This window comes from Musca domestica, unplaced genomic scaffold, assembly GCF_030504385.1.
Source record: "Musca domestica strain aabys unplaced genomic scaffold, Musca_domestica.polishedcontigs.V.1.1 10, whole genome shotgun sequence".
Classification (NCBI taxonomy): Eukaryota; Metazoa; Arthropoda; class Insecta; order Diptera; family Muscidae; genus Musca; species Musca domestica.
In genome coordinates, this window is record NW_026712115.1 from 13,472,822 (window position 1) to 13,497,648 (window position 24,827).

A 24,827-nucleotide genomic window follows, 5' to 3' on the forward strand; every position below is an offset into this window, starting at 1 on the left:
TATTTTATATCATATAAAACTCTTTAAATGTATTGTTTGTAAATAACATTTTTTTAACATTTTTCTCTTCTTAAAAAAACGATTGTACCCTACCGTACCGTACAAAAAGCTTACCACTCACACTATGGTAAAATATTTCTTTCTTAAATTCACATTTTTCTATTATTCGTCTTATTTTCAACATAAAAAAGTTATCTCAATGTTGAATTTGTTCAACTTTGAAATTTTGTACGTTCTTGGTATTTTGGCAGTAATCAATAAAATACTGTATTCGACTGATGTGGTGAAAACCTCAAACATAACATAGAAAGTTATTTTGAATATTTTCGAATTCTGTTGAAATTATAAATCTTGTAGAAAATCATTTATTGAGTTTTGAGAAAGGAAACTTAGATCATTAAAAGTTAATAATTGGGCTGTGCCGATACATGGGCAATATTATAAAACTTTTTTGATATGGTTGCTATTAAGATTCTAAAGACATTTCAGTTTAAAATACATAAAGTCGGTCGGTTAAATTTGTGGACCATATCGATTTATATGGCATTTAAACTAACCCGTCTAGAACCTTTGCCAAAACTATGTTATAATTAAGAACTTTTTCAATACCAACGAACTGAAGAGTACAATAAGGGTATTTCATTCATTAATCTTAAATATTGGGACTTCGAAAGAGATGAATTGAAAGTTTCCCACGATAGTTAGGTTAGCATGAGCCAAATTTTTCAAACTGAAAAATTGTAAGTCTAAAAATTAAAACGAAAATAAGTATTAAACACGTAAATGATGAATCGGCAATACTGACCAGCATTCTTATAAAACAAAGCTATTGGCAACTCTGCCAGCGAAAATGCTCCAAAAATTGTGTGAGTATTTTCGACTCACATTCTCTGTTAACCTCTCTATAGCCATATAAATATATACATATTATTATATGGTGTGTGTAAGATGCTCAGATAGCCCCAAATGTGCAACAAGCAGTACACCCAACAGCAGATACACACATCCCATAAATGTGGAGCACAGATGTGAGATTGCTGGCATCTCTTAACCCCCCACCTTGTCATCTTCATGCTTAGAACTTTTATAAAAAGCAAACACCTTGTGCGAAATTGGTTCTGGCTGTGCCAGTGCTTCAGTTGCGTTCCGGCAGAATCAACAGATACATGTATACGCATGTTGCTCGGAAAGCAGCATAGCCAGGCCAGAGTGCAAAACGAAAAGACAATACTTTATATCACTTTGCTCTAGCATCGCTCGTAAATTACCACGGCAAGACCAGTGTCCATCCATCTACAGCTCTAAGTACCTACATACATTGTTTTTGTCTCTTCATATTCGGTTTGGAGACAATAACTCTGGAGGTTATTGTTTTGTTTTCTCTGCCTTAACTGACGTTACTGGTGAGCGACTACTGCCCAGACACAGTATGTCTTAGCTTGCGTTTTCTTTAGTTTTATTTCAGTGCGATGCGGTCCGACAACGACGTTTGACGTGTTCGCTCATTTGATTCGTCGTGGAATTGGTTGCATCGTCTTAATCAACAGTATAGGCCCGTAGTTGTCAATAGCAGTTCGTGACACTAACTTTGTGCTTCCATTTGGGACGTACGATTTAGTTTACTGTGCTCGCGTAGTGGCGGCATTGCTTTTTATTTTTCGTTATACGCAGAGATACATACTTATGTTTCTCCACCTTCACATAGCGCAGTAGTTACTGTCGCAGTCGCGCTATCGGGGCAGCCGTCGAACAGAGCGCTCAGTCGCAGCACAACCAACAGTTGGCCCTCGCGCAAATAGAATCTGTTGATTCTAAATATTATGATTACAACACACAAACGTGTAAACACTCGCAGGCTGTCGTCGAACCCGTATTCTCTCGCGCACCAACAAAACTCACTACACAATAAGAGCAAATTAAAGAAGAAACAAAAACAGAAAAAATAAGAAAACAAAAACAAACACAGAGGAAAGTGTTCGAATGAAGATAATAAAAATAATAATTAAGTGTCGCTGTTTCACGACTCCAAGCTCAACTTAGCCGGAGGAAAAACAAAATAAGCCAGCCAGACAAAAAGCAAAGCAAAACAAAAGCCGGCCAGTCGCTCATTGGCATGCCAAACAAATGAAACAGAATCTAGTTACCTAGGTGATTTAGTCTATTTCGGAGGATAAACCTATCTTACCGTTCGAAGTTCTCCTTCGATACAAAAATAAACAAACGAGAGCATGTGTAGTATATAGGTAGATACTTCATAAATAGTACTGCAAACGGACAGACGAACGAACATTATGGGTACACATTCATGTATCAACAATATATCAATCCATCCAATTCACCCATCGTTCATCAATGTTACGGTGACACATAATTACATATACATACATACATGTCCCTTACGCACACCGCAGAGCTAAGTTTATACTAACCACAAAGTATGCACATTGGAAGAGGGCAAATTTAGATACGCACAGAATTACGGACGGGTGATTGGACGGACGGACGAACGGACCTACAAATAGACTGCTGGGATTACCTTGTGTGCACGTACTTTTATCTATTTGTAGTACGTCCGTAAGTATATGTATCCGAGTGTGTATTGGAATGTATGTAAGTATCATCAGAGTTAATAACTCTCATATCAGCCGCGTTGGACTAAGCTGGGAGGGGAGATACCTACTTATATTCGGTTTACTACGGGCGTACGTTCGTTCTGTGTATGTATAAAAGCTCGACAACCGCACAAACATATCCCACAGATATATATTTATTTGAATATATAGGCATACATACCCACTCACGTATTCGATTCGGCAGCTGATGATATGCATAGATTTGTCTTGGCTTGCTTTTCAACTTGGGAGAGAAATCAGTCAATGGAGTTACTGTGAATGTCTTCTGCTTGTGCTGCCGCTGCAGCAGTCTCCGACTGTCGTCACTTTTGCTCCGCGTCGTTGTCGTTGTCGTCGTCAGCGTCGTCGCCTTCGTATTAAAATAATAAATGTGTTATGTGTGTTATTTTTTATTATTACTATTATTTTCTTTGTTAGGTCTTTGTTGTTGTTACAGTTGCTGTTGCTATTCGCGTCGTCGAAAAAATTCTTTACAAATAAAAAATGAAAAATGTGTTAATTTAATAATAAGAAATAAATCAAAATAAAAATAAGCCCGAAAGAGAGCCCCAGTGTTCGAGAGAAGAAAAGTGGAAAGAAGTAACAAAACAAAATAAAAGTCAAAGAAGAATCAACAAGTCGGCATCGCACAACTAAACCAACCATACACCGCAACACCCCTTTCACCCACATTACAAATTGAAAGATCATTAGCCAGAATCGTCTCTTCGCTGTCATTGAAATATGCAACAAGACTGAACGCCGACCAACCGACCGACCGAACAACTACCATGTGCACTTCGTGCTGAAAATCTGGAAATCAAACCAACTGAACGCAAACCTTGGCCAATAACCAAATTTATTGGTTTAAATATTTTAGAAGGTGAGTGTCGTGATTGATTTGTATTCATAAAAGTGACTACATATGTACAAGGGTAATAGGGAGGCTTGCACGTTAGGGTAGGTTCTAGTTCAATGATTCTGTGGTTCCAGTGCAAAAATAATGCGCATGAGACGACGGTTTAGGATTGAAATAATAATAGGTATGTATGTGGTGATGCTATAAATGACTAAACGTGTGTTTAATTAATAGGAAGGTACAAAATTTCAAATACTTGCCCATATCGATCGATCAGTAACAATTTTCTCTCTCTTAGTACTTAGTATAACAATTTTCTCTTAGTTCTTTTCGTACCCTCATAGTGTAAAATCTCGAAGTCACCCATTCTTTTATCGATCGATTAATTAAAATTGTTTACCATTCACTACTTTTTGTATGGGTTCTCGCTTGTATTTCGCTTCTATAGAACAAATGTAGGTGGTAAATCTCAACATTTTATTTCCTATGGATCGTTCAATTATAATGTTAAACAATTTGACATACCATATTGAAACTTCTAGTACTTTTCTTTTAGTATTCTCTAAGAAGTTTAAAAATCTAACATCGTTCAATAACAATTTTGTTCTATTTTGTATAATTTAGTAGTTTTGATGCACGAATTCCAAAATCTTTATCCTCTTTATACAGATCTTATTAAAAAATTTCAAAGATGTAGTACTTATCGTTTGATCAGTAACTATGTTGAACTAATTTATACCTATGAGTGCTCTCCGTACCCTTAAAGTATGAAGTTCAGGAAAACCAGTCGTTAAACAATGATCCCTACGCTAAATTTTGTAAGTACAATTTCGAAAACTCACACCTAGCGTCGTCAGATTGATCTCAATTTTTTTTTTAATTCTTAAATATCATCGTAGACTTAATAAAGTATATACAGGGTGAGATAAAAAACTGCGACAAAGTCGAACGCCTTAATTTTTAGATTTTTTTTAAATTTTATGTCGGAAATAGCATCAAATTTTAGAATAAGTTTAGATTGGTCACCTTTGGCACGAATTATGGCCTTCAAACGGCCAATGTTGCTATGCGGTACTTTGGCCCATTCCCGGCGAAGCGCTTGCTTGAGGTGATCGATACTTTGGTATTTTTTAGTGCCAACCTTGCTTTCCAAAATACTCCAGACACAATAGTCCAACGGATTGGTATCCGGAGATTTTGGTGGCCATTGTGCGCTGGAAATGAAGCGAGGAACCTAATTTTGTAACCATTCTTGGGTGGCGCGTGCTGAGTGCGATAGTGCTGAGTCCTGTTGGAATGTCCAAGGTCCCCGGCGTTTGCGTGCCCAAGGCTTTAATACACCCTCCAGAATATTTTCGCGATAATATTCGGCATTTATTCTATTCTGATGCGACCATCGGCTGTTATGGCGGTCCACACCATTACCATGGCCGGCGCTTGAATTCTTTTGGCCAACCGAAGGTGCACATTTTCAGCTGACATCTTTGGCAATTAAACACTATCATTTTGTTTGTTTACAAACTGCTGGACAATGAATGTATTCTCATCGAAGAAACCCAAATTCGGCAGTTCACCACTTTCGGCCAAATGAAGCAACTCTTTAGCTCGTTTGAGTCTATTTTTTTTCTTTTGTGGTGTGGTTAGGTTAGGTTGAAAAGCAATTCGCCACATGCCCTGTTGGGCATACACTTAAGCCAGAAGAAGACGGGCAGTTTATAGTCTGTTATATTTGAAATTCAGTTGCCTTTATGAAATTTCTTAACTGTCTTATACCATTTACCATTGTCTGATTAAAGTCTGGTATGGAGTCGTTCCCTATGAATTGGGATCTGATATTTGCAAACGCTGGGCATTGGCAGAGAAAATGTTCCAATGTTTCGTCATCTTCCCCACATGCCCTGCATATGCTGTTATCTCCACATCCCATCTTGTACAGATGAGTTTGTAGGCCCAGGTGTCCCGTAAGGATGCCTGTTACCTCACTGATTTTTTTTTTTACGTAGAAACAAACGGTTCTTCGTTTTTATCTCATCTGGATCGTCCCATAAGATTTTTGTGGTTTCCCTACGCCCTCATTGTTCCATAGGGATATGTGGGTGTTTTTTTGCCCATGTCTTTAACACTAGACGTGAGGCATTTAGCGACACTGGATTGTCTACGTTTATTGTTGCTAATTCCCTGCCTGTTTTGGCGAGAGAATTTGCTATCTCGTTACCCCTAACTCCCGTATGCCCTGGTACCCATATAATGCGTAATACGCCGTGTTGAGAGTAGTTATTGATTGAATTTATACATTCCAAAACAGTTCTTGAAGTTACTGTTTTGGATGTTATAGTCCTTATAGCTGTCTTGCTGTTCGTTAGGACGTTTACGGTAGCCGGTCTCCCGTTGGCATTAAGCCAGTTTAGACACTCTGCAATCGCCCGTGCCGAATGGAATATTGCGATATGTTCAGCTCGCGAGCCATTTTTCGGCCACTGCAACGCGAGTTTCGATTAAGTCGCTTCTTTACTTTTCGAACCCTTTCTGCTGATGTTGCTGTTTTTTCCCGTTAACTTCCTTAACGTCGAGCTACCAGTATCACGGTGATGCGCGATGTTACGAGACACAAAAGATTTATTCACATTGAAATGCTGGTGTGCTCTAACGATAGCAACTTGTGTATTTCCAGCCAAATATAAAGAAATCACACTATCACGTTTGAATTCCATCACGAATAACTTTTTTTCTGGAAAATTTTCACAAAAAAGCTTTTGTACGTTGGTTGGTTACATTTTTTTCATATCACCCTGTATACATTCATAAATTCTATGGCGATTTAACGATATCCGATACATCCCACATTAAGAAAACTTAGTATAGAGAACAGCGTTCACTGTCCTCAATAAATTTGTTTGATAATTCTCAAAGGAGATATTCGATTTGGTCCATAAAAATTAAATATTGTTTGACACATCGTAATATTTTCAACAGGTCTAATTTAGGTGGACAATATCGGCTAATTGCAACAAAAAACGTTTTTTTTCATCCGCATTTCCATTGATCCTAATACCAGAAGTCTTATAAATACCATTTAGTACTTTCCGTACTTATTTACGCACTTATTGTACGCATTTCCACTTTGATATATTTACCAAAAACCGTATTGTACCAAATTTAGTACCATCTAGTACATTTTTTACCCTTAGTACACATTTCAAAACCGTCTCCTTTTATTAACTTTACTTTATAAACTTGATCCTTGTACTAAATTTCACATAATTCCGAAAGGTACCAATTTTAGTGCATTTTAATTCTTTTGGTACACTTATTGTTGGATATTAAAAACACCTATAGTTCGTCTATCCTACACAACATCAAAGATCATCCAACTTTAGCCCATCGTTAAATACCAAATATAATGTTATTTAGTACTTTTCGTACTCTTTTAGTACGTATTTCCATACCCACTTCCATATATTAACCGCACCGCGCAAAAATGATCCCAATACTTCCAACTTCCCCAAATAACAAATTTAGTACCATTTAGTACTTCTCGTACTTTCTTGGTACGTATTTTCAGAACCACTCCAAATCTCAACCCCACAGACCAACAGTGACCCTAATGCCAAATTTCTGATTTCAAGCTGTATCCGTTCACCCAACACCAATTAGTACCATTTAGTATTTTTCGCATACATGTAGTACGTATTTCCAAAGCCACCTCTTCCATTTTTAAATAGCAATATATAAAAATGTGGATTCAAGAACAAGTAGTTCAACACCATATTTGATTCTCTGAGAGAACCCCTTAAGATCGCAATTAAAGTATAAATTTAATTTTTAAACACACTTGCTATAGTGACATATATTACGTGTACATACAATTACTAGGAAGAGTCTATTACTTCGGCAGCAAAAATAATGTTAGATTCGTTCCAACGGTTCATGTTAGTCCTTTTTAGTACTCAAAATGCACAATTTGTTCAGTTTGACAATATTTTTTATTCAAAACTTCACATTTTCCATTTTCGGAAAAAATAATAAGAGATTTATACATTTTACACCAAAAAGTCTTCAAAATCTTTCATTTTGAAGATTTCCGAGTTGGAATTAGTAAAACCGTTGCACAATGGAACCACATCAAATGTTTATGTCCAATACTATTCCAACGGCTTCATATGTAAACCCTGGATACCAACAGTGACCTCAATATCAAGTTTCAGAGTTTCAGCCAAATTCCCTTACCCAATATCATATTTAGTGATATTTAGTACACATATTCGAACGATATTATACGTTTGCAAAAACTCATCCATATCTTAACTACAGACACCAACAGAGTCATCTATATCAAATTTCACGGTTTCAACTCTATCCCTTCATCCAATACCAAATTTAGTACTACTTCCACATATCAATTCCAAACACCAACAGAGTCATCTATATCAAATTTCGCGGTATCAACTCTATCCCTTTACCTAATACCAAATGTAGTTCCATTTGTCACCGCCACACAGATACCATCAGTAATCTAAATATCAAATTTTGGAATTTTTCTCTATCCCTTCAAGTAACACAAAATTTAGTACTTTTCGTCCGTAGGCTACACCTGAATAGCAAGCACTATCTGTTCATCCAAAGTTTTAACGAAATATAGTAATATTTGGTACTTTTCGTGCTACCACCAACAGCGACCCCAATACAAAATTTCAAAATTCCAGCTTCATCCGTTCAACCTTAACCAAACCGTTCCAAATTTAGTACCGGTTCACACACTTTGTACACATTTCCAAAACCATCTTCCTATATCAATATACTTTCCAACCTTGATTTTTATTCCTGTTTTTAGCTCTATCCATTCACATAATGCCAAATGCAACTTTTCGTATTCTTAAAGTTTGAAATTTGAAGAAGCCCTTGTGTACATCTATTCTTGCTCATTCCGTTTGTTTAATACAAAGTATTGGATTTGTAGTACATTTTCGCACCTTTTTGGTACGAATTTCCAAAAATCCATCCTTATCACACACCAACGCCTCCTGACTGACCCTGGGCGTTGCTTCATATACATACAAATTGTACACGAAAGGAAAACATTTCGGGCCACTTTACGTATCTGAAATAGATTTCACAAAAGGTTATAACCGCAAAGTGCATACACACATTTCGGAAGCGAGAATATTGTCCCGGTTTAAGATTGAACTTTTTTCCGCCTCTATCGTCTACAAAGTCAATTGATTTTGGAACTTTTATATATAATATAGTTGTGGTTGCGTAGAACGGTTTTCAGAATTTTGTACCAATGTATATTGTTGATATGGACCCATTGGTTTTAGCCGTTTCTCTGACTTTTCCTACCTGAATCACTCTCTTGACGTTGTGTACAATTAGTGCCCTTTTCGTCCAGCTTTCCGCATTTTTGCATTTCGCTTGAGTGCTTTGTTTCTCTATTTTATTAATTTATTTACTTAATGTCATCGTTAAGCGACGAATATTTTGCTGCGGCTCTTCATTCGCCGTTTGGCACGTCGTATTCTGTATATAGATATGTGTATGCATGTATATGTGTCTATGGATGGTTGTCGTCAGCTTTATTTATTATGCAGATGTTGTTGATACTTTCGTTAAATTTATTTATTTGTTATTTACAAATATTTTAATAATATTTTTCTTTCACTAATCTGTCTTAGCGTAAACTGAAAAAAAATAAAACATACGCTATTGTCAATGAATGAGTTCATTACAACATTGATCAATTTCTTCATTTAGTTGAACATATCAAATAACTTTTTAAGAATATCATATAAATCGATGTGAGATCGGATACAACATATAATACATCAAAGTGACTTCTTTACAATGTGCTATGCCCAATTCGCTCCTCCATCGACAGAATAATAAGGAGCACCAACTTCCATAGCAATAATTCGTAACATTTCTTATGTTATGGAGGCTATATTAACTTTGTAATTCCGTTTGTAACTCATATCAGACCCAATAAAGTATATATATTCTTGATCAGCGTAAAATTCTAATTCGATTTAGCGATGTCCAAGGATAGCGTGATTACAACGCCATATAACGGTACCTCCCTACATTCGGTATTTTGATGATTTTAGCAACATTATTTATCGGAATTGTTTCAAATTTGTTATTTGAAGTTCGTAATGGATACTACAGCCTATGACAGATAATTGTCTATGCATGTCCAGGTCTTCGTATAGGCCCCATATACCAGTACCTCCCTATATTCGGTATTTTGACGATTTTATGTACAATACCCACCGAAATTGTTTGATATGTCGTATTTGAACTTCGTTATGGATGCTACAGCCTGTGACAGAAAATTGTCTATGCTGGTCCAGGTCTTCGCACAGCTCCGATATAACGTTACCTCCCTATATACGATATTTTGATGATTTTACCTACATTATTCACCGTTTATTTCAAGTTTCGAATTTGAATATGGTTATTATTATTATTATATATTATATATATTTTACAAGCATCATTTTAACATTACCATACGAATAAGCGACAATTGATCATGATATAATATACAGAATTGAAACATCGAGACTTGATATAATATAATTAATATTGACATTAGAAAATGTTGGCGATAGCGGAAGGCATAAAATGTTGCAGTGTGGTAGGTCACAAATAGACCTGTTCAGTGAGCCATCAATACCTGCGTGTGTTTCACACAGAACTAAGATCGGTGATAGAACGATTACCAATCTAATCCAGTATTTTGTGTCTGAAGTGTGGTCATCCTCTCTCCAAATTCGTTATTATTTGTATAACAATGAAAAAAATGACCACATTCTTCGTAAAGTAATATGAATGTGAAGTTGAATAATGTTTTTTTGTTCCATTTACAGAACATTGTTGCCATTTTTTGGAATACGTAGTTATTTTGTTGTTGCAAAAAGTCAGGCTAAATCCCATCATTGTTATTTATTTATTTAAAGACCTTCATTACCCTGGCGGGCACAGCAAATTTCAAAATTGCCCTGAGACATAGAACTCCGTTCTTAGACCCTGAATTTAACGTCTTTGTAATTGAGTCTTAAATTTTTCAATATTTTACTAGGACGTACTCGCCGTTAAGCCTGACTATTTTGCGGCCACGTCGGTAATCTATATTTAATCCCTTACCAACAGCAGCTCGTTCTTTAACAAATGAGTTTTTCAGAAAGTACCCCAATTTGAGTGTCTGAAATAGTATTTGCCTATAACCTATTTATGGTGCTATAGTTGCCCTTAGAACCTTTCCTCAAGCCCGGCTTCATCCGTCCATCCTTAATACTTTGATGCTTTTCCCTTTTGCTTATAACCTGTGCATATTTTTAAATTCGAATTCATCTAAATGGACGGGAAGGATGTTGTCCTAGGATTATATAAATAACTCCTTGGGTAATATTCCCAGGCAATACCCAAGGAAGCTGATGAGGATTGGTGGTTCTTCTCTCTATCTATGGCTCTATCTCTCTACTAATAAATAAACGTTATTATACCCTCCACCTTGAAAAGGAGGGTATATTAACTTTGACATTCCGTTTGTAACATCCATAAGTATATATATTCATGATCACCATAAAATTCTAATTCGATTTAATAATGTCCGTCTGTTGCAATCACGATAAAGCCCACATAATTTGAATTCACAATTTGGCAGAACAGTTTTGGTATAGACGCCACATAATTCTACCACCCGATATTTTGTATTTTGATCATTTTCGCCGCATTTTCTACGGATTTGTCTAAAAATTGATATTTGTAGGTTATTATACATTGAATATCTAGGTCCATGTTTTCCTATAGCCGCCATATAATGATACCCACTGACATTCAGTATTTTGATAATCCTTGTCACATCTACCCACGGAATTTTTTCAAATTTGTCATTTAAGACTTACAAGGATTGTTATCTATCCTTGTAGTATAAATTTGTCTAAATGGGTACCCTTTTTGGTATGGCACCCATATAACGGACTCACTTGAACGGTCTTACTGGTATTTGTAGCTTAAAGTGGAACACGTTTCAATTAGATACTTCTATATAAACATGTTTTCTTTACCCTATGGTGGAGGATATTAAAAGTTTGGCTCGGCCGAACTTAATGTTTTTTTTTACTTTTTTATATAGAAACAACAATAACGGGATTATGCCTCACTATTTAGCAATCACGTCGGTGACCTATATTTAATCTATCACCAGCAGCAGCCCGTTCTTTAAAAAGTGAGTTTTTCAGAAAGTACGCCAAATTGAATGTCAGAAATAGAATTTACCTACAACCAATTCATGGTGTTTTTGCTTATAACCTATGCATTTTCTTAAATTACTTCTTAAGGCCGCTTTTCTGATAATATTCAATTATAGCATTCGTAAATTTGTAGTCCTTTCATTTTACGATGGAGGGTATAAATAACGATAGCTACTTTATCTTGATTCAATTTATCTAAAGAGTGATTTGTTAAGAGCTTGATAACTTTTTTAAAAAAAACGCATAAAATTTGCAAAATCTCATCTGTTCTTTATTTGAAACGTTAGATTGGTCCATGACATTTACTTTTTTAAGATAATTTCATTTAAATGTTGACCGCGGCTGCGTCTTAGGTGGTCCATTCGGAAAGTCCAATTTTGGGCAACTTTTTCGAGCTTTTCGGCCGGAATAGCCCGAATTTCTTCGGAAATGTTGTCTTCCAAAGCTGGAATAGTTGCTGGCTTATTTCTGTAGACATTAGACTTGACGTAGCCCCACAAAAAATAGTCTAAAGGCGTCAAATCGCATGATCTTGGTGGCCAACTTACCGGTCAATTTCTTGAGATGAATTGTTCTCCGAAGTTTTCCCCCAAAATGGCCATAGAATCGCGAGCTGTGTGGCATGTAGCGCCATCTTGTTGAAACCACATGTCAACCAAGTTCAGTTCTTCCATTTTTGGTAACAAAAAGTTTGTTAGCATCGAAAGATAGCGATCGCCATTCACCGTAACGTTGCGTCCAACAGCATCTTTGAAAAAATACGGTCCAATGATTCCACCAGCGTACAAACCACACCAAACAGTGCATTTTTCGGGATGCATGGGCAGTTCTTGAACGGCTTCTAGTTGCTCTTCACTCCAAATGCGGCAATTTTGCTTATTTACGTAGCCATTCAACCAGAAATGAGCCTCATCGCTGATCAAAATTTGTCGATAAAAAAGCGGATTTTCTGCCATCTTTTCTAGGGCCCATTCACTGAAAATTCGACGTTGTGGCTTCAGTTCTTGCACGAGCTGTATTTTATACGGTTTTACACCAAGATCTTTGCGTAAAATCTTCCATGTGGTCGAATAACACAAACCCAATTGCTGCGAACGGCGACGAATCGACATTTCACGGTCTTCAGCAACACTCTCAGAAACAGACGCAATATTCTCTTCTGTACGTACTGTACGCATTCGTGTGGTTGGTTTAATGTCCAATAAAGTAAACTGAGTGCGAAACTTGGTCACAATCGCATTAATTGTTTGCTCACTTGGTCGATTATGTAGACCATAAATCGGACGTAAAGCGCGAAACACATTTCGAACCGAACACTGATTTTGGTAATAAAATTCAATGATTTGCAAGCGTTGCTCGTTAGTAAGTCTATTCATTATGAAATGTCAAAGCATACTGAGCATCTTTCTCTTTGACACCATGTCTGAAATCCCACATGATCTGTCAAATACTAATGCATGAAAATCCTAACCTCAAAAAAATCACTCTTTACTAAAGAGCGACAAACTATTTGCGAACTAAAGAATTTGTTTTATTATTAAATATGTTTTATTGAAAATACTACGGCTACAATGTAATCAAACTTTTTTATTTAGCTGGCGACTGACCTTTTCAATTGTTGTTTTTGTTGCTGTTGTTGAATACAAAATAATTCAGTCGTTGACCATGCACCGATGTACCGGGTAATCATTTACACACTCATTCACATGTGTAAATGAAAACATTAGGGTACCTCTCGCAATATGTATACAGTACTGTTGGGGAGGTGTTACAAATTAATCGGGCACGATTGCCGTGTTGGACAACTAAGCATGCGATACACATGGAAAAATAATCAATTTAATTGCCGTCTGCGAAGTGCGCCGGAGATAATTACCACCCCTCGTGTACACATCATTCTGTCCGATCGAAAAAATGGCAATGAAAATGGTCCTCATGTTTTTAGAATTTGATGCGACTATATCATTTTCAGTATACTTGTGTGGGAGTTTTGGTATATAACATAATATTAGTGTGTTTTATAGAAAGCAAAAAATTAAGCAAAATTTTACGGAATGAGAAAATATTTAGAAATGTATTTTTTATGTGCTTTATATACATACGTATTTTTTTGTCAGTATAATTTACGGTTATTTCGTATTTTGAGTTTTTGTGTTTTTTTTTTTTCTGTATTTACTGTTGGCTTTTCATCATAACATTTTTGTGTTCTTGATTTTTCTTTAATGTATTGAGATTTTTTCAAAGCAAAACAGCATTCCAAAATGTATCTTTAGTTTCTGTTGTTCTGTCTTTATAATCGTATCTTTTTGTATGTATACAGTCGAACTTCACTTAACATAGCAGTTGGCGACTGACTATCGAATTGCTATATTGTACAGAAATTTCGTTATGGTGAGGCTGGGCAAAAATACGGTTAAATTCATGGTAGAAGAATACAGTTAGTCGCGTCGACAATGAACTGTCAAACCGATTTTGAAATTGAAAATCGTGATTGAAAAATTATTACAATTTCTAAAATTTTTTGATAAATACATATAATTACTACGTCTGATTTGCCTCGTATATGAAAACATATAAAAATCTACTTATTTTTGACAAAACACTTTAAAAATATTGACATATCAATGTTCATATCAATCAAAGTGTTGATGCATCTACCTATATTCTTCTACCATGGTTAAATTTGTCGGGTATATATACGACTAAATGCAAATTAAATTATTATCCAAATGTTTTCGCAATAAGTAAAAATTAATATAAAGGCAATTTGGAAACATATACATCTGTGGACGATCGAATATCGGCTGAATCGAAGCAAAATCTAATAATGATATGACAAAAGTAGGACGATGCCAATTAAATGATACCCCATTTGTTGACTTTTAGTGACCAAATAAAAGCAACTTCCTGCCAAAGATTTCTTAGAAACGCATTTATTCGACAATGGTAATGGTTAATGACAACCTCATAGAAAAAAATTGAGCAATGTTAGTAGTAGAACATGTAATAAGCTAGATTTTCATTTGGAATAAAAACACGTTACAATAACAAACAAGTAAGTTTGTTTGTGCGGGGTCGACCATGTGATACCCTACAACACTAAAATATTTTAGAAGCCCCCTTATGTCCAAATCCATGTTGGAAGATTTCGCATTTGAAATTATGTCACGGAGCACTGCCCAGATATTGCCCTTAGTTTTTGACCAGGAACATTTGCCCGATATAACCTATACCTTCCGCACTTCGTCGTGCTGTGAGCTACTGTGGTCCATTTTACAGCTAAATATAATGCAATGGTCATCCAAAATACAAGAATTCTTCCCTGTCCTTAACTCTCTTCTCAGGCGTGTCGATTGGCTTCAATTGTGTGATCAGGAAATTTTTTCTGTTTTTGGTTCATTTGAACTCACAAATATTTTGCGATCTCCAAAAGCAAGAGGCGTCTCTGTATCCCCAAACATATATGTCTTGCCTGTCTACGATATTTGGCTACATTCATCAACGAAATCAGCATAAACCGGAAGTTCGCCATTTGTGTTTTTCGGATATCGCCGGTAACTAATGTTGGTAATTTTCACACAAAAGTAGTGGTGCATTCTACCCGCTGTCTTAAACTCTAACTTCATGCGAGATTTCGTGTCTTTTGGTTTCTATTTGTGACCTTTATACGGCTCCAAAATCAGGAACATTTCTAGTTGTTGGTCCATTCCAACCCCTAAATATATTGCGGACATCTTTGAAAATTTTCGTAAGGATCGGACGATAATTGCATTATGTATAAAAAATAAAAAAATAAAAAAACACACTTCAATATTATGCAAGCCACACAAGATACAACAGTTGGTACAACCTGGAGGGTTGTCAAGTTGAATACTTCGGCCAATATCAAAAAAATTTGATTTTTTGTACAACCGAGACACAACTTCGTACAACCACCCCAAAAACGATACAATCTTGAATACAACCTCTCCAAGTTGTACAACCAGTTGCTTCGTGTGTGGCTTGCATTATAAAAAAATAGCATGCGATAAAAATATGAAAAAATGTCACAAAATACTGCAATATCTATAGTGACATCATTATTGTCATCTTTTTATGCCATTTTGTTTAGATTTCATTATTTTATGCCAAGAGGGCATTCTGAATTGACAAAATTTGTCAAAATCGGTCCAGCTATTCTTGAGATATAAACATTCTATCATATATATATATATATATATATATATATATATATATATATATATATATATATATATATATATATTGTATATCAGATATTATTATCTATTTAATGGTCAAAATTGACCTTTTCGTCTATTTGTGATTTCGACAGGATCAAAAATATACGCGGTTTAATGGAAAATTTTACTTTTATTTAACACAAAAGTTACGGTCGATTTCACCCACTAAATATTACCCGATGACCATCCAAATTGGAAGGCTTCTGCGCAGCCCTAAGCTCTAGCCCCATGCTAATTTCGATTGGTCTATAATTGCGACCTGTAGAGCAACTGCAAAATCAGGAAATTTATCAGTTTTTGGTCCATTTCAACCCCTAAATATTATGTGATCATCTCCAAAAGCAATAGGCTTCTATTCTGGTTCTATCCCCACCTCCATTCTAAAATTCGTGAAGATCGGGCCATAACTGCGACCTGTGGAGTGAATACAAGTTAACATGGACAGACGGACGGGAGGACATACATAGTTAGATCGACTCAGCTCGGCGAGATAGGAAGATCCATATATACTTTCCTATGTGGGAAACCAATATTACGAGGTGTTATATAATGTTTGGCCCAATCACCCCAACACATAGTGTTGTAAGGTATAAAAATTGAAAATATACGAAATTGAGTTCTTGTTATTTGGGCCCCACTTCCCAATCTTCATATATCAGTCTAATGCGTGAACTTATTTACTAATTTAAGTATTTTGCCCTGAAACCTAAACTTTTTATTTAGTACACATTGTTTAAACTAATATATTCCTTAAGCTAAGCAAATGTAACATATTAATAATGGCGTACAATGATCAGTTGGGATTCATAGATTAAATCAAGTAAACATAGTTAAGGCGCATTTTGTATGGCTTTATGACTCAAAATATGCCAGAACCAATATTCATTCAAATCAATCAAACTTAAAAAACCTTGGAAGATTGTTAATTTCGTTTACAAAAAAATTGTATAATATTTTTCCATATTTAATTGAAGACGTTCCGAAATTTCAACATTATTTTTTCCTGCGCCATGTGTATTTTATTAATTAAAGTCCCACTAAACACCACAATTTTTAGTTTGTAGTCAAATGTCGAGTCGAATAGTCCCAGAGAATATTTTACTAAACGCCTGTAGCTCGACATTCCAGGTGTTCGTATTCCTGTAAGGCTTCTGCGTACCCCCATGATCTGCAGGGAGGTGCTGGATGTAAATCTAATTATTGTCAATTGCTATAAATCAAATAATTATTTACTCGTTTACATGTATCGGTAACTTACAGAATGTTGCGTACATGTGTAATAGTACACATACGCAACATTCTGTAAGTAACCGTTACCATTATTATTACTATGCTGAGACTGTGAAATCTTCACAGCACTGCTGGCAGCCAGAGTCATCAAAAACAAAAAAAAAAAAAAAATAAAATTTTTGCCGAAACAGTAAAAACCAACATCGCGGAGAGCGATCATCGGCTGTTATGGCGGCCCACACCATCACCATGGCCGGCGCTTGAGTTCTGGTGGCCAACCAAAGGTGCACATTTCAGCTGACCTCTTTCGCAAGTAAACACGATCATTTTGTTTGTTTACAAACTGCTGGACAACGAATGTTTTCTCATCGGAGAAAACCAAATTCGGAAGTTCACTACTTTCGGTCAAGCGAAGAAACTCTTTAGCTCTTTTGAATCTATTTGCTTTCTGTTGCGGTGTAAGTTCTTACAGTTTTTGGAATTGCAATGGCTTCACCGAGCTCATTTTTCAATATTTGCCGAATGGAATATTGCGAAATGTTCAGCTCACGAGCCATTTTTCGGCCACCGTGACTCGGATTTCAATCAAGTCGCTTCTTCACTTTTCGAACCATTTCTGCTGATGTTGTTGTTTTCTTTTGTCCATTTCCTTGACTACGGGCTACGCTACCAGTATCACGGTAAGGAGGGATGATACGAGACACAAAAGATTTATTCACATTTAAATGCAAAATAGCCAATTGTGGTTTTCATCTCCAGAAGAATTTTGTCATCTTAGAGAAGAAGTTAGTAACTCACTTCCAAATGCTTGTAGAGTTGAGCTAAAAGTTAGTTACCAGTGTTACTTGGAATACCTGTACAAAAAATTGTTTGTGCGATTAAGAGATTATTTTATCGTTGCAAAATAGTCAATAGCTTGTTGTTTATAAAAACATTTATTTTTATTGGTGGTGAGTGGGTAGGTTTACTAGGTGGTAAGGCCATCGATGTGGAAAGAGCCACACATCCTTGTCAGTTCCCTTGGTTTTTGTCCGAAGACATTTTCCTTAAGAGTTAATTGGTTGCTTCCTCTTCTATTGAGGTTGTGATTTTCACTTGAGTATAAAAGAGTTACTTTTGAATAAGTCATGGGATGAATAAACCCTATACTGTGGCATTTGAGGTTCTTAGTGAATTTAAAGAATACTATCAATTATTGTCCACTTTTTGGTATAGACAACCTGTACCAGATTTTTGGTGTTTGTACCAGTTTTCTCAGTTCTTCATAAATATATATCACTTTAAAACTAACATTAGTTGTTATCGAAGCTTTGAGTTACTCCAATCGAACGACTATTTTCTTGCAATTACACGAGTTGCCATTGATTTATTATTTTGGTATACGTTGATGTAGCTATATCTTGTAAGGGTGTTGAACAAGAAAATATGTATGATAATGTGTGTGATAAAGATAAGGAAGTGCTACAAAGATTCTGCAATTTGGGTGCCTGATAAACATCGCGGTGCGAATGAATCTTGTATGTGGTGTTGTCGTATGTGGAGTTGAGAACAAGTTCATGGCAATGGGGAAATGATATGCTTAGTACATGGAAATGCTTTACGTGTAATTGGAAATGTCAGAAAGGAGCTTTCCTAACTTTTTCATTTACAATTTACATTGTGAATCATTGTTGTTGGTGCAGCCAATATGATAAATTTTCATAGCCATTGTGTTTCATGCGCGACGTAGAAGAGACCATTTTGCCAATGTCGGTTGTGGGTTGTAAAAAAAGGGGCGAGAAACATTCGCGATTTGTCGGAGGATTATTTGGGCAAAGCTGTCAATTGGTTTACTGCCAGCATGCGTTGCCTTGTGAAGACAATACATCTGATATCAGAGTAACAGGTATTTGTGTGTGACGCAAAATTCAATTTATTTATGTTGGTAATGTTGAAACAGATTAAAGCGCACAACCCCCTATTCACAGCTCACAAAATCATCTACAGATATTTTCAATTGAAAAAAAAAACGCCCGTCGGCGGTAATTCATATCAAGACAATGCACGATTTTTATTGTTGATCCCGTAGTGAAACGACACGACGTTTGATCCAAATTTCATTTCGCTGGGATAAAAATAATCCGGAGCTTATGTTGTAAGCCTATTAAAGTCAAATTGTAAATATTTTATGTCGTTTTGAATTTGAGTACAATATTCCCCCCGTCATTGTGTAATCTTAGATGCGAATTATTTACATTTATACCAACTTGAATCCGTATAATTCATAAGGTCGAGGAGGTATCATCCGATGTGAACGGATCATTCATATTTCCTTCGTAGCCCACTTGAGAGAAAACTTTAATGAAAAATCAAGTGTTTATCACAAATTACTGCAGTTGTTCAATTAATTGTCGTAAGTCATAGTGGTTCTACGATACCAATCCAAACCGAATGTTTATGGCATTACCGTTGCCAACAGAGTTCATTTGCTTTGCAGTCAATTCATTAATTTGGCATCAAAATATTCACTTCAAGTTGGACCAATTATTTTAGAATTTTCATTAAAATGTTAGCATTACCCATGGGCAGTAAATATAAAACCTGCTAAGCGACGCCTGCCTGATATGCAAAGATAAAGTAAATATGAAGCTTTTACGTGAATACGTCTCATGCAAATATCATAAAAATATTAAAATGTTTTATGCCTTCAGGCAAGGTGAAACATATTTTTAAGTAATGATGTTTCAGAGAAATCGAACAGCTTAACTAAACAAATGATAATGTTTGCATATCCTTCGCTCTTTTGGCACATAATATTTAAAATAATTTAACTTTTAATCAGTAGAAGTAACCTGAAGTATTCTATATTTAAATATTAATTTGTTTTTAACCCCTGACTTTAGAGTCGAAGTAGCAGTGATCCTAGGTGTTTAGAAAGAAAATGGAATATGATTCAAGTAACTGACATAAATTAGGATGGCACAATGATATCAAGGTATGGTACAGCTACCAATCAACCAGCGTTCGAAAATAAACAGTATGGTACTGTACCGTAGTGTTCTGTACCGTTCCGAGGTGGAGTGGTACACTAAGATAATGTACCGTACCGGAGCACAACCCTTAAAAAATATTTTAGTGATACTGTACCGGAGCACAACGAGAATCGTACTGTACCGCAGTCGGAGCACTAAAAAACGTAGTGTTCCGCAGTCGGAGCACTACGAAATCGTAGTGTTCCGCAGTCGGAGCACTACAAAATCGTAGTGTACCACATGGCGAAACATTAAAAAAATAGTGTACCGGTAGTGTACCACATATGTGTTGTTTACGATTTGTGAGAAAATTAGATGTTTGATGTTTTTGATAATGCAAAAATTACTAATACAATTCAATATTATGAAAATAAAAGCTGAACTTATTTTATTTGTCATATATGTTTAGATTGGTTGCGAAATTGAAGAAAGTACAAAAATATGGGAACAGGCAGAAAGAATAAAAAAAGGCCAAATCTGAAGTGATAATAATTTGTATTTAACCATTGAAAATTTAAATTTTTAATTTTTCGTAGAAAGGGGCATTTTAGTGGTTGCGTTGCAATGGGTTATTATGCAAATAATTTACCTGCTATTTTATGGTACCGAAAAATCAATGAATGTAGGTATAAAAACTAAATATTTTACAAAGTATGGCTGAGTGTTTAAAATCAGTTTTATGATTTCGATTTTTTTAATGTGGTGCATGTGGTACACTACAATTTTTTAATGCTCCGATTGCGGAACACTACGTTTTTTAGTGCTCCGACTCCGGAACACTACGATTTTTTAGTGTTCCGACTGCGGTACACTACGATTTTTTAGCGCTCCGACTGCGGTACACTACGATCATCGTTGCGTTCCGGTACAGTATCACTAAAATATTTTTTAGTGGTAGTGTACCGGTACACTACCGCTAAAATTTTTTTTAGTGATACTGTACCGGTACAGTACACTATGTTAGTGTACTGTTTATTTTCGAACGCTGCAATCAACTCAACATTTTTTATTTGCCTGGCTTAACACGTCAAATTTGGGTGTGTACATACATGTGTGTTGTTTTCAATCACATGAAAATTGTTGAGAAATCATTCTAATTCAGTTGTAGTCAAAATGCGTATAATAGCGTATGTTTTGTAGCCAAATAAATCGTTAGAGAATTATAGACCATAGTTTTGAAAAGAAATGTAGACATTTTCGCGTTTTTTGTTAATTTTTTTTTCAAATCAATGTTGTTTTTTAAAAACAAAAAAACTTGTTGCTTTTGTTTTGATAGTAATTCTGACATTACAAACCAAACAGGTAGACCTCTAGAACCTCCAAAACAACTTGTTACATTGATTTTGAAAGGTTTATTTCGCTTCAAAAAAACTGTATATTTTGTCGATGCATATTTTCTGAACAATTTTTTATTATTAAAAGGATACACAAATAAAGTTGACATACTAAGACAAGAAAATAAAAGAAAAAATTAAAATCATATGGTATCATAGACCTACCTTGATTTTATTGTACCTTTAATCTATTTAATAGAAGTCTCCTTATGGTCATATTTTTCAGTACTTTGGCGTTTTCTGCCACCGAATTGGTTGGAATTTCTAAACAGCAATAAATACCAGACGTTAATGTTTCAAATCGAATGGGTTATCATTCATTTTCGAATTCGCAATAGACGGTCGGCAAGGTATTTAATTTTATCCACCGTTTGTAACACCTCTAAATATTCGTCGTAGATCCCATAAAGTATATACATTTTCATGATCAGCATAAATTTCTAAGGCGATTTAAAGAAGTTCGTCTGTCTGTTCAAATCCACATTACTTGACGTAGTGCTTAGAATTTATGTCTAGATGGTTGGCATTGTAGGCTTTCCCATAGCGCCCACACAACGGTACCTCCCAATAATCGCTATTTTGATGATTTTAGCCCTATTTTTCCACGGAATTGTTCTAAATTTTGTATTGAGAGTTTGTATCGCGTTCTGCCTTCTGTGGCTGAGCATTGTCTATAGTTTTTATTTCTGGATCGAAATAAACACTTACCTAAATAAACACCGATTTAAATGTTTTGAAGGACCTAACATATTTTCCAGCAACATGGTTGGTACTTATTCTATGACTATATACGTACATCCCTTATTTTTGAATTGGCAACGTTTAGAAACCATGTTTGTTTACTTTTATCCACCTCATGACATTAAAATATTATACCTAGAATATTCATTAGGGACACATAAAGTTAATTCTACGAGAATACACTGTGTCTATCTGTCTGTCCGCCCGTCACATGGCTTAAAGAGAAAAAGGTCCCAATATTTGGGATAGAAAACTTTGAAAGTAGCATAGACATATACATAAACCCTATCCCGCTTAGACATAGCCCTTATATAATTCAACCCAAATTTCACAATTTCTTTGGGCCATTTTGCAATCAATAAATATTTTAGCGATTCAGGTTTTTAGAGTATAAATGAACTCATATAGATCTGCGTGAAAATAAATTTAAAACCAACACTGTTTTTTTTCTCAGAGATAAATTTAAACTTAACTACATTTTGGTGAGAGTAAATTGAAATATAACTCAAAAATGCTTGTTATAAAAACCAAATAAAAGTTACAATGATGAACATTGAAAGATTTTTTTTTAAATGTATAATTAAAAATTGTTGTTCCATTATCAAATTTGACATTCACAACACTGTGCACATAATACCTGCAAAATGGCACACAATAAAAATATGAGTGGTTTAGAAATTACAGATATCTCCGAATACAAAAATGTTTGGGGAATCAGACCCTTCGGGGAGTTCTTCAGTGGCCTCACTGACATTTCTCCTGGTCACTCCAAGTAGAAATAGGTTTGGGCTCAATATTGGAAAATGGTCAAGGATGCGCCTTTGTGGTATCCATTTTTGGAAAAAGTATCGAAAATGCTCCTAGACCGCTTATTTCGATGAACCAACCCCATCTGGAAATCCAATAGTGGCCCGACTTATATTTCATATGACCAATCTCAGCAGAAATTGGTTTGGGCCCACTGTGGGAAAATGGTGAGGGATGCACCTTTGTGGTAAAGACCATGCTTCTAGACCACTTATTTTGATAAACCGAACCTGTCTGAAAATCCCACAGTGGTCAGACTTGTATTTCATATGGCAAATCTCAGGAGAAGTTGGTTTGGGTCCACTGCGGGAAAATGGACAAGGATGGTTTTCGGAAAGATAATTAAAAATGTACCTAGACCACTTATTTTGATAAACCAAATTCATCTGGAAATCCCACAGTGGTCAGACTTGTATTTCATATGGCAAATCTCACGAGAAATTGGTTTTGAGCCCCCCGTGGGAAATGGTCAAGGTGCCCATATTCCGAAAGAGAATCGAAAATGCCACTAGACCACTTATTTTGATAATCCAAACCCATTTGGAAATCCCACAGTGACCAGACTTGTATTTTTGTGTTTAACAAATGTATTTTGTTTTTAACAAATTGTGAAGACAGATGAACGGACCGAAGCAGGGACAAGCATAATTAAGGGACCAGAGTTCAAATAAATATTGTAATTATAATGCAAATAAGGGTACGTTTGTTGGGGGAATAAACTGTGATGTGTTCTAATCGTCGCTTCAACAAAAAACATTCGACATATATGCTGTAAGTTTTAAATGCTCAATTTCCCGAAATTGTGAAAATTGCTTGAATACTATTGGACTAAAATGTAAAACTTTCAAGTTGAAACTCTTTTGTAATTATAAAGGAACAATTTTGATTACAATTTACATACACATGTACACATTTATGTATGAGTGATATTTGTAAAAAAGACTTGAGAAGATATACGTACATTAGGATTGCGTTATTACTGCATAATTTAGACAACTAATTTGCTATGGAGAGAAGTGGGTTACAGTGACCGTATATGCAGATTTATTCAATTGTTTATATCATTTTTAGAAACGCAATTCGAAGACGACTGAATTGTGGAATTATATTTTACAAAGCTCATTGCAATCACATTTCGCAAGTCTCTCCCCCTGCCGTGGTAATTGCTGCCGTGCCAAAATATTGACAACTGCGGACACGTACATTTTGGCGGTGCTATTGTTGTTGGTTTTGCATTGTTTTGTTGTTTGAATGCCTGGCTAAACGTTCGGATTTTAAATGGTTTATTAAAAGTTGTCACTCCATGTAGTAGGTTTTATTTGTATTCGACCATGGTCAAAATACTAATTGGCCTATCAACCATTATGTGTGCACATTACACTGTCGGGATCATTGGACTGATTGAAGGTTAAGCACGGTTTGGTCTACATTGAGTTTCAATGTTGCAACAGGTCAAAGCATTGACAAATTGAATAATTTTATGGGCACGTACGAACATGATATGAATTGGTTAATAGATGCAAAACTTCAACTGTGGGCGCACAATCGATAAATACGTATTTAGCTAACGACTTTTAGTGACCGAAGTCGGTAAATAGTTACCAATTAAAACGATTTTTAGAGACCTAAAAATACTTATTTCGAGGGAATTCCCCTGTTTAAAATAATGAGTTGGTAACACGATTTGTAATGAGTATTTTCTCTGAGCAGTTTGCAAGTTTCTAAATAGTTATTTAAAAT

The 24,827-nt window shown here is 35.5% G+C and overlaps 1 protein-coding gene across 1 annotated transcript in view; it reads left to right on the plus strand.

Annotated features, from left to right (window-relative positions):
- The first annotated feature begins 1,459 nt into the window (after positions 1–1,459).
- The window catches only part of LOC101891836 (high affinity cAMP-specific and IBMX-insensitive 3',5'-cyclic phosphodiesterase 8), an 83,207-nt gene continuing 59,839 nt past the window's right edge, over positions 1,460–24,827 (plus strand). Inside the window, exons 1-2 of the mRNA XM_011296248.3 lie at positions 1,460–2,243; positions 3,051–3,495. The gene's annotated coding sequence lies outside the window, so the exon portion shown is untranslated. The remainder of the gene's footprint in view (positions 2,244–3,050; positions 3,496–24,827) is intronic.